Below are 9,821 nucleotides of genomic sequence, written 5' to 3'. Positions count from 1 at the left end.
ATCCTTATGCAGTTCGCCCTCCCCTCAGTGGCACCCTGATTTTATTTGTTTTTGTTTTTTTGGCAATCACATCTGAAAAGAATAATTTACACAGCAGTACTAATATAGCTTTGCACTTTTAGAAATGACACACTTAAATATGAAATCAGGAGTCATTGCTGAATGTAGGCAGCAGTATCAGACATCGGTGAGAAGAATGGACTTGAGTGTCAGACTGGCTGCGATATTACCCAGCTCCACCATTTACCAAGTTACCCAAATTATTTTCTGTCTCAAGCTCTATGTCTGTTATATAGGTGTAATAATAGCAGCTTACAGAGTTGTGAGGATTAAGCAAACAGGGAAACAAAATTTAGTGTAGTGGCCAGCTTATGTTATTACCTAAGAAATAGCCTTGCAGGTAGAGAGCAAAATTCAAATCAGTTTCTAAAGTATGTGTAAAATATGATCCAGTTCCTGCCTGGTTTGTAAACACGTATGCCTACTGCAGAATATAAAAGCAGGCTAATTTCCAACAGAAAAGATCATTTCTCAGCATTTCTTTCAAAGGTAGTTGCAAAATAATTTTTACTAAATTTTCTGTGCCCATCTCTGACAGAGCTTTGACACCAGGGAAGTAATTATCTACATTTTTGTTAAAATGATGCTGACCATCAGGAAGTGTTCCGAATTATATTTTAGCCTTTATGTTGGGAAATATTGTGAAACTTCTTCTAAATTAATGGGGGAGGGGCATTCATTATAGCTCTTGTAGCCTGATAAGGCTTCTCTAAATTATCTTTTTTTAAATTTTAATTAAAGTAATTAATTAATTTTTTGCAGGGGGTGGTAATTATGTTTTTATTTATTTTATTTTTATAAGAAGTTCTGGGGATTGAACCCAGGCCCTTGTGCATGCTAAGAATATGATCTTTCACTTGAGCTATACCCCCCTAAATTATCTTTAATAAGGTCTTTTTCTCTGTTTTGTTATTTTCTTTTATGTACAGATGCACAAAGCAGGGTCATCAGAAGCCTCTCAATTCCAAAGATGATTATAGTGAAAAACATTGCACAGTGACAGTGAATCCTTGGAATATGAAGAAAGATTGTAAAGTCCTGAATGAATTAAGAAGGAATTGTTACATTAACTTACATGTAACCATGGCTCTCTTACCTTTATTTTTCAATTTATAATGAAGATATTCCTCACCCGTCAAGGTTGCTTTGTTAGATATAGGGAATATCTAAAGCCTTTTCTGGAAGTTTTTTAAATAAATAAGAGCAGGTAATTTATCAGAAGTGTGAATGGTGTAATCTGCTCTGTCTAGTATGGTAGCCACCAGCCACATGTGACTATTGTGAATTGAGATGTTTTATAAGTGGAAAATACATAATAGATTTTCAAGACTTCGTACAACAATAATAATGTAAAATATTTATTAAAAGTTTTCAAAGTGTTAATCACTTTTGAAATGATAGTATATTGGATATTTTGGGATAAATATAATTATTCCTGGAATTAAGTACACTTGTTCCTTTTTATTGTCTAAATGGGATTACTGGAAAATTGTGACTTGCACTATGTTTCTATTGACAGTGCTGGCTTCTAACTTATTGCAAATAATATGAAAAAAACTTTGATTAAGTATTTTATAATTGAGTAGTTGATTTCCATCATATTATTTTCAGGTGTACAACACAGAGGCTCAACATCTTTATATATTATATTCCATTTAATGTCACCATAAAATAATGGCTATATTTCCCTGTGCTGTATGATACAGCCCTATAACCTATCCATTTTATACATAGTACTTTTTACCTCTCAATCCCTTACCCCCTTCCTGCCTCCCTCTCCTCCTTCTCCCCATTGGTAACCACCAGTCTGTTCTGTGTACCTGTGAGTCTATTTCTGTTTTATTATAGTAATTAATTTGTTTTATTTTTTAGATATACATATAAGTTAATAAATAGAATATTTGTTTTTCTTTCTCTGACATATTTCACTTAGCATAATACCCTGTAGGTCCATCCATGTTATTGCAAAAGACATTATTTAATTTTTTAATGGCTGAGCAGTATTCCATTGTGTGTGTGTGTTCATGTGTATATATGTGTGTGTATATGCGTGTATATATGTAAATATACATATATATATAATATACCACAACTTCTTTATCCAGTCATCTGCCAGTGAACATTTGGGTTGTTTCAGTGTGTTGGCTATTGTAAATAGTGCTGCTGTGAACACTGGGGTGCATGTGTCTTTTTGAATTATATTTTTCTCCAGACATATACCCATGAATGGGATTGCTGGATCACACGGAAGTATATTTTCAGTTTTTTAAGGAAACTCTATACTGTCCTCCATGGTGGCTGCAACATTTACATTCCCACCAACCGAGTAGGAGGGTTCCTTTTTCTCTTAAAAGGTCAAAAATTCTCTACATTTATATACTTTCCTTACAGTTTAGGACACAATTTGGCAAAAGCCAGATAGAATTTAATAGGAGTAAATACAGTATTTTTTCAAATGTCCATGCATTATGGATAGATATGTTATTGATGAGTTGGTTCCCTATTTTTGTAGATGCAGAAGTTTTTATAGCTTCACAGACATTTCAGTCTTGCAGAAAGAAAAATGTCTTTGCATTTTGCTGAACTTGTCCGGGTGGCTTTATGGAATTTGGTCCAGGCCTGCAGAGGTGAATACACATCCAAACCTGAACCATTTGAATGTCTGCAAGATTTTAAGAGTCTAGAATGTCAGATCTGGACTATAACTCTGGTGAATGACATCAGTGAGTGGACTCAAGAAAACTCCATTTGAGTGCAAAGCCTTTCATAAGCCAAAAAAGGCTTTGAAATTGTGGCAAAGCCAGAGACTTTTGTGCACCACATATGGCCACAAACCCATGGGGACAACCACAGGCCTTCTGGAGTGCCAAGGGAATTCCATGTGAGGAGTCCAGCACTCACAGGAATCCAACAAGTCCCTGCCAGCCAGAGCACCTTCATTGCTACTGTGGTATTTTGAGCAAATGTCTTTTCTTCAGGTTCAAATTGGTTTGTTGTTTTTTTTTTAATAAAAGAAAATCAAACAACTTCTTGTTCCCGTGGTGAAAGTAAAAGTCTAACATTTTCTGATTTCTTTTGACAGAGAAAACTTGAGCCTATGAATCTAAACTCATCTGTGATGGTCTGCAGCTGGGAGCAAGCAGATCAGTGTCAGTCCCTTTGCAGCCGTTGGCTGGGAGCCTGCATGTTCCCTGGAATGATATTTGAAACATGTCACCCTAGCCGTGCCTTTGCTCTGGACTGGGAGGCGAGTCAGTCAGAATCTGCATTATGGAATGTATGTTTCAGATCCAAAGCTAGGAGATCTTTTTTAATAGCCAGAGAATGTAGTCATAAATATATCTATTAATGTATTTATGCAAGAACAATTTTGAAGTTTTTTTATTATAAAAATTTCCCCCAAAATTGAAAATGAAAGAACATTGGAATTAAAATCCAATGGAATTAAAAACAGTGGAATTAAAAATCATCTGTACCTTAGTTATACATAAAGAATCTTAAAATCCTTCTAAACATTTTTTTGTTCAAATGTAGATATTTTTCCCTTCCAAAAATGAAAATTATTATTTCACATTTTTTTCTTTTTCCTTTTATTATATATTCCATATTTATAAATATAATTCTTTTAAATCCCTTTTAATGGCTGTTTAACATTATATTGAACAGATATGTAAATAGTCCTAGGTTTAAGAAATTTAAAAAATTGTCATTACAATGCCCCTGCAAAGAATTTTTTCGTGTTTCTATTTTTAGTTACTAATTTGGACTAAAAGTTAACAAGTTTACTTTTCTTCATCTAAAACATTGGTTATTTTATGAATGAATTGTAAGGATTTTAAATAACTTTTCAGTAATTTCAACAAAGAAATTAACTTTAAGGCAAAAATGTATGATGGTTTGCAAATCTATTTTCATTATATCTTCACTTTTACCAGTGTCATATCTGTGTGTGTTTGCACAAGTGCTTTAACTACCAGCAATGTAAGAAAAATCTGTGTACTAAAAATGTGAAAATAGTTTCCTGGTTTGTGTTTTCATTCTCCCAATATAGGTTTTGGATGACAAGCTTGTATTTGCAAATGTACACACCCTGTGGGAGGTGCTCTGTACATACGCTGAGATACTGTATATAAAATTGCCTCTGAATCCCAATCATCTGAAAACCGTGTCCTCAGCCTTTGATACCTTCAGCTGTTTTATGAAAGTCCTCCAAGTGGATGAAAGTATCAACAACCGGAACAAGAGTTTTTCATTGCCCTATTTGAGAAGAGCTGCGTGAACGACTTTTATATTCAGGATAGAGATACATTCATCAATCCAACCACCAGGAGCCTCACTGTAAGTCTAAACCGAGTTTAGCTGCTGTCTTGGGGGTGATTTAGAAGCTGCTGTTGAATTATAAGTGATTTGGTTTTGTTGGTTTGGTTTGGTTTTTAAAAGCTGCCCATAAAAATGAAAAAAGAGAAAGAAAAGAAATATGCCTACAGATTCCTGTTAGGATAGTAAACAGTGGCTGGTTATTTACCCTGTATAAACCACACGCTTTCTTAGAATCTATTTAGGTTTACTTCATCCTTTCTCAGATCAAGTATCAAGTAAGGGACAGTTTTAAAAAAAAATTCAGGATTAACTGGCTTGTGAGCTCCGGGATCTGCAAGGCAGCTTTCCCTTCCCATGGTGTAAGTCAAATGGCAGAAATGAAATAAAGCACTTCATGTATCCTCCGGTGTTAACAGGAAAAGGTGAGTCTTCTTGACCTTGTTACTTCCTGGGTAAAATGAAGATAATATGTCAGGAGTCGACAAGCCCATTTAGGGCAGGAACCATGTTGTCTTGTTCACTGCTGAATCCCAGGCACCAGGAAGGCTGAGTTTAACAAGTGGGTGAATGAATGAACTGTAGTTCCCCCAGAGTTACCATGTGGGGCAGTGTGGATTAGCAGCTAAGAGCATAGACTCGAGAGGTGAGGGTACAGCTCAAGTGATGGGGCGCATGCTTAGCACGCATAAAGTCCTGGGTTCAGCCCCCAACACCTCCTCTAAAATAGACAAATAACCCTAATTACCTGCCCACCCCCCACCAGAATTACCTTATTATCTCCCTGCCACCAAAAAAAAAAAAAAAAAAAAAGGTAGAAGTGGCCAAGACCATAGACTCAGGCTGGAACACTTGTGCTGGTTTCTCGCTGTCTACCTTGTAAAAGTCATTTAGCCTCTGTGTTTATCAAGTTCCTCATCAATAAAATGGGGATAATAATAGTACCCACCTCGTAGAGATGCTATGGGGATTAATGAATCTGTTTGAATTTTAGAACTGCCCTGGCTAATAGTAAGTACTATGCATTTGCCAGCTCTTTTCATAATTACTGACAGATGTTATTATCAACCAAAGAAGTATTAGTTCTTTGTAAGGGAAATGCATGTTAGACCATTTCATTTATCATTTTCTGTAATTCAGGCTTTTTCCCTCTGAAATACCATTTTCTGTCTGTGCACTAGTAAATCACAGGGCTTTCTAAATTTCATCTGTCTGAGTTCTTGTCATGATGACAATACTGCAGAGTTTTGACATTTTTTAGGGACTCCATCTGAGATGACAGCAACCCCTCAAATTCAGAAGCACTTCTCTAACTGACAACATCTCGCATGAAATGAAGTTTGTAAAATGTAAGAGCTTCAGACGCTAAATGATGCCATAAATGCAAAGATGTTATATCTAAGCTCTTTAAATAAATCCTGTCATTGAAATAAAGGAAATACTATATTATAGCGCTCTATGACTTTGTTACCTTGCTATCCGTTTATCTGACTCTCTAAGACAAAAGAAAGCAAAGACTGAGATTGATCATTACTACTGTGTGGTACACGTATTTGTGGATGAAGACCATACTGAAATGCACTGTCTAAGATACTAAAATGGACACTAAACAGCTGCTTGATGCACATGCATGAACAGAACAGGGAGCTGGTTGCAGGGAGCAGACACTGAGCTTCCTGGATCAGAGACTCAGCAAAGCAGTCCAGCCCAGCAGTCCACATGTTTTATATTTATATCCCAGCAAAATTAGCAGTGAGAGTCTGAAATGAACTTTGGGGACACTTGCAAACAGCTGTCATGATTACTAATGTGGGACACCAGGATTCTACAGTGTTTTGTTGGCATCTGCACACAACCATTTCTTTTCCACTAAAGCCTGTTGTAATTGCTGGTTCCACATCCAGGCTGAGGAATCATCTCATGTGGTGTTTGGGAGGGAGGTAAGTGGAGTCAGGACCCATGCTAAGGCTGGGTGGGTAATAATCTGGTTCTAGTACAGGAGAAAGGAAAGTAGGTCAGGTGGGAAGGAGAATGACTGGATTTAAATTTTGTTTCTTGAGTAAGCTAAATATATAACATCATGTCAAGTTTCTTTATTGTTTATATTCCATGTGCTGTCACCGAATAACTACTGAATTGTGGGGACAAAAAAGCCTGGGTTTTAGAATTGACCCTGCCCCTAAACAGCCAGAGTCCAGGTTCCTCTGGGTGTCCAAGGAGGGGGCTGCTGCCTCCACTGAAGCAGTTTGGGCACTTGGGTGGCGTAGTTTTTTTGCTGTGGAAGACTGGCCCAGTTGTAGGACATTAAGCATCTGCAAGGCCCTCACCCGGTACCCACGGTGGTCCCAGGACTGTAACATCCAAGTGTTCCTTTCCAGCCACGTTTGCAAATGACCCTCAAGGGGTTAGTATTAATCCTCGGTGAGAATTATGAAAAATTATATGGTACCTCCATCCCTTCTGGCAAAGGAGGGCCCCTTATTTACAAATGACCACAAAGTGTTAGCACCACATTTTATTAGCAGAACATGTGAACACGTGGTGACAGTGACGCTCACCTGTTTGCTTCTGCTTCCCAGTGCAACTTCAGCCTCCATCAGAGGACCTCAGCTGCCCCAGCGAACAGGGCCTTCTGTACAGGGAATGTGCTCCTCCTCGAAGCATAGACAAGAAGCAGCCCTTAGATCTCATCAGGTGAGCTGTTGTGGAGAGCACTCCAGTGGGAAGGGCTCAGGGTTGCCCTCATGGCTTCTGAGTGTGACAGTCCTCCAAGAGTGTTACCAACCAGGAAGCTCACAGGAGCTCTGAGCTTTGTTGCCCCAAGTTTTTACTGGAGACTTTATTACAAAGACATGATTTATTGGGTCACTACTGACATGGCTACCCCAAACACTAACTGTAAGTCAAAGCCCTAACATTTGAGCCCCTACCTCTCCTGATGGTCAGTCACTTGTCACAAAGCTCAAAGCCCCACTCCTCTAATCACATGGTTGGTGTCTCTGGCTGGCCAGTCCCCATCCTGAGTTATCTCATGAACACAAGCCATCCAAGGGTCCACCATGAATAGTAAAGACACTCCTATCTTGGAAAATTTCAAGGCTTTAGGGGTTGCCGTCCAGGAACTGGGAACAAAGACCTACCAAATCCTTCATTAAACAGGAGTAAATGTTAGGTTTCACTTAAATTATAAAATAAGAGAAGTATTCTCACTGCTTAGCTCTATCTGCTGTTCGACACCGTTTCACTACACCACGTGACTGTAATGTCGCGCTCAGCATGTGTATTCTCAGAGCATCAGCGCCGGCTGCTCCCCGGGAGCTTATGCTGTTTGTGCAAGGCTGCTGGGAGGAGGGAGGCCAAGGACAACTGAGCAAACAAAAATAATCGGGCTAATAAGGAAACAATTTCAGATTAAAATGAAGGAAATAATACAGTGTTGAGATGGGAGACTTGGGGGAAATGGAGTCAAGAAAGCTATCTTTGAGAAGGTTACATGTGAGCTGAGATGGTGATAAGGAGGCTGGTCTTTGAGGATCTGGGATAAGTCACCCCAGGAATAGAGGCAGCTTGTCCATTGCCCCGAGGCACAAATGTGCTCAGCAGGTTTGAGGAGATACTGGAGCCAACGCTGGTGAGAGTGATGAGACGCGAGGTTTAGAAGGGCATCAGGAGCACGGAAAGTAGTGTAGACTCTAAGTGCAGTGAGAAGCAGTCATGATAGTTTAAGCACTAAGGTAATTTTCTCTCACAATTTGCAAAGATAATGTGGAGAATGAATTGCAGGGACCCAGGAAGCAGGGAGGCCTGGTCGGAGGCTCTTGGAGTGGGCCAGATGAGAGATGGTGGGAGCCAGGGAGAATGCGTTTGGGGAGTGGAGCTGACAGGATGCAGTTATGGGCTGGCTGTGGATGGTGAGGAGAAGAGAAGGGTCAAGGTAGCCCCAGGTCGGCCTGGAGCCAGGTGCCTGATCTTCCTAATCTCAGTGCCCCATTCAGATGCCCACCTACTTGGGCAAACCTCTTAACCTTCCAAGTGAGGGTTTTAAATCACTGAAGTCTTTTTGTTTGTTTCACATTTTATGGAAAGATTCAAACACGTACAGAAGTAGAGAGAACAGCACAGCCAGCCTGTCTGTATCAGTCACCCATCTCCAGAATTATCAACTCAGAGTCACTGTTGTTGCAACTTTCATCTCCACCTCTTCCCCTCCCCCACTTCAGGATCATTTTGAAGGCAATCGTACGTAGCTTAACCTTTCATTAGTGAAATGACAAGGTCTCTTTCAAATACAATTGGAATATTCATTTTTTTTAGGGTTACAAAATAATTCCCTGATTGTCACAAAAATACACTTTTAAGCAGTTTTGGGGTTGAAATCAGGATCCAGACTAAGTTCACACATTGCAGCTAGCATATCTCTCAAGTGGGTTCTAATCTATAATTTTCCTGTTTCTCATTTTCCTTGAAATTGCTGAGGGATTTCTCTATTTCCTGTTTGGTTGATTTCATTCTCCCCTGTGGTTAGACTTATTTCTCCATCCTATGTATTGGCTTTAGCTAAGTGATTTGATCCTCCCCTAAAAGCTTGATCTGAACGAGGTTCAAATTTGTGCAAGAATATTTGTTATATGAAGTTTTGTACTCCTGTCATAAGGTACATAATGTCCAGTTGACTCTCTTTTTTGTGATGACAGCAGCCAATAATGATTGTCACCCGGGATCATTATTTCATAAGGGATTTTATTTCATGTGGTCATACTCTAATTTCCTCCCACAATTATCAGCAGGATCACAGTCATGAAGAGGCACTTTCTCATTAACCCGGATTATCCTGTAGAACAGTTTTAAAAGAGGAAGTTTATATATTTGTAAATATTTAAAGTTGATACATTTTTCTATTGTTTCTAATGTTTTTTTTCTAATAGAGGTACTGAAGATTGAATCTAGGACCTTATGCTTGCTGAGCACACACTCTGCCACTGAGTGTACCCCATCCCCCTTGAGATTCATATTTATATGATATATTCCTTCTGTTATTTTTGTTTTATGTTATACAGAATTTGATGGCAGGGCAATGGGTTTGATGGCTATTTAATCATTCTTTATGGGATTTTGGGGTTGGTGTGTGTGTTTGTGTTTGTAAAGAAAACAATTTTCCCACTATTTTAAGTATGTTTTGTGAAGGAAATTATGTTGATCTGTTCCCTTCTCCTGGTCCATGTATTCCCTTGTTGCTTCCCACTAGTGGCCCCTTGAGCTCTGTGACAAGACTAGCATGTCGTTAATCCAGGTTGAAGGAGATCTGAAGAGATTTATTCAAGGAGATGAAATTTGTAGACAATGAATTGGAAAGTATTGAGAAAGTTATTCATTAGGAGAAGGTATGGGGTTGAATTGTTAAGCGCAGAGAAATCTAAGCTATGAACCACCAAGACAATTATTAA

At 38.8% G+C, this 9,821-nt stretch overlaps 2 long non-coding RNA genes across 2 annotated transcripts in view; both read left to right on the top strand.

Moving 5' to 3' along the window:
• Positions 1 to 816: 816 nt before the first annotated feature.
• On the top strand, positions 817 to 4,174 carry LOC135320579 (uncharacterized). The gene is made up of 3 exons (XR_010379782.1): positions 817 to 1,137; positions 3,143 to 3,337; positions 4,112 to 4,174. It is a non-coding gene; the product is annotated as an uncharacterized LOC135320579 (long non-coding RNA).
• A 23-nt stretch (positions 4,175 to 4,197) lies between these two features.
• Positions 4,198 to 9,821, top strand: part of LOC135320578 (uncharacterized) — a 49,293-nt gene continuing 43,669 nt past the window's right edge. The window contains exons 1-3 of the long non-coding RNA XR_010379781.1: positions 4,198 to 4,398; positions 5,639 to 5,726; positions 6,957 to 7,071. This is a non-coding gene — a long non-coding RNA (uncharacterized LOC135320578). The remainder of the gene's footprint in view (positions 4,399 to 5,638; positions 5,727 to 6,956; positions 7,072 to 9,821) is intronic.

This window comes from Camelus dromedarius, unplaced genomic scaffold (assembly GCF_036321535.1).
Source record: "Camelus dromedarius isolate mCamDro1 unplaced genomic scaffold, mCamDro1.pat HAP1_SCAFFOLD_197, whole genome shotgun sequence".
NCBI classification, from domain to species: domain Eukaryota; kingdom Metazoa; phylum Chordata; class Mammalia; order Artiodactyla; family Camelidae; genus Camelus; species Camelus dromedarius.
This window is presented reverse-complemented; position numbering and strand designations above follow the sequence as displayed.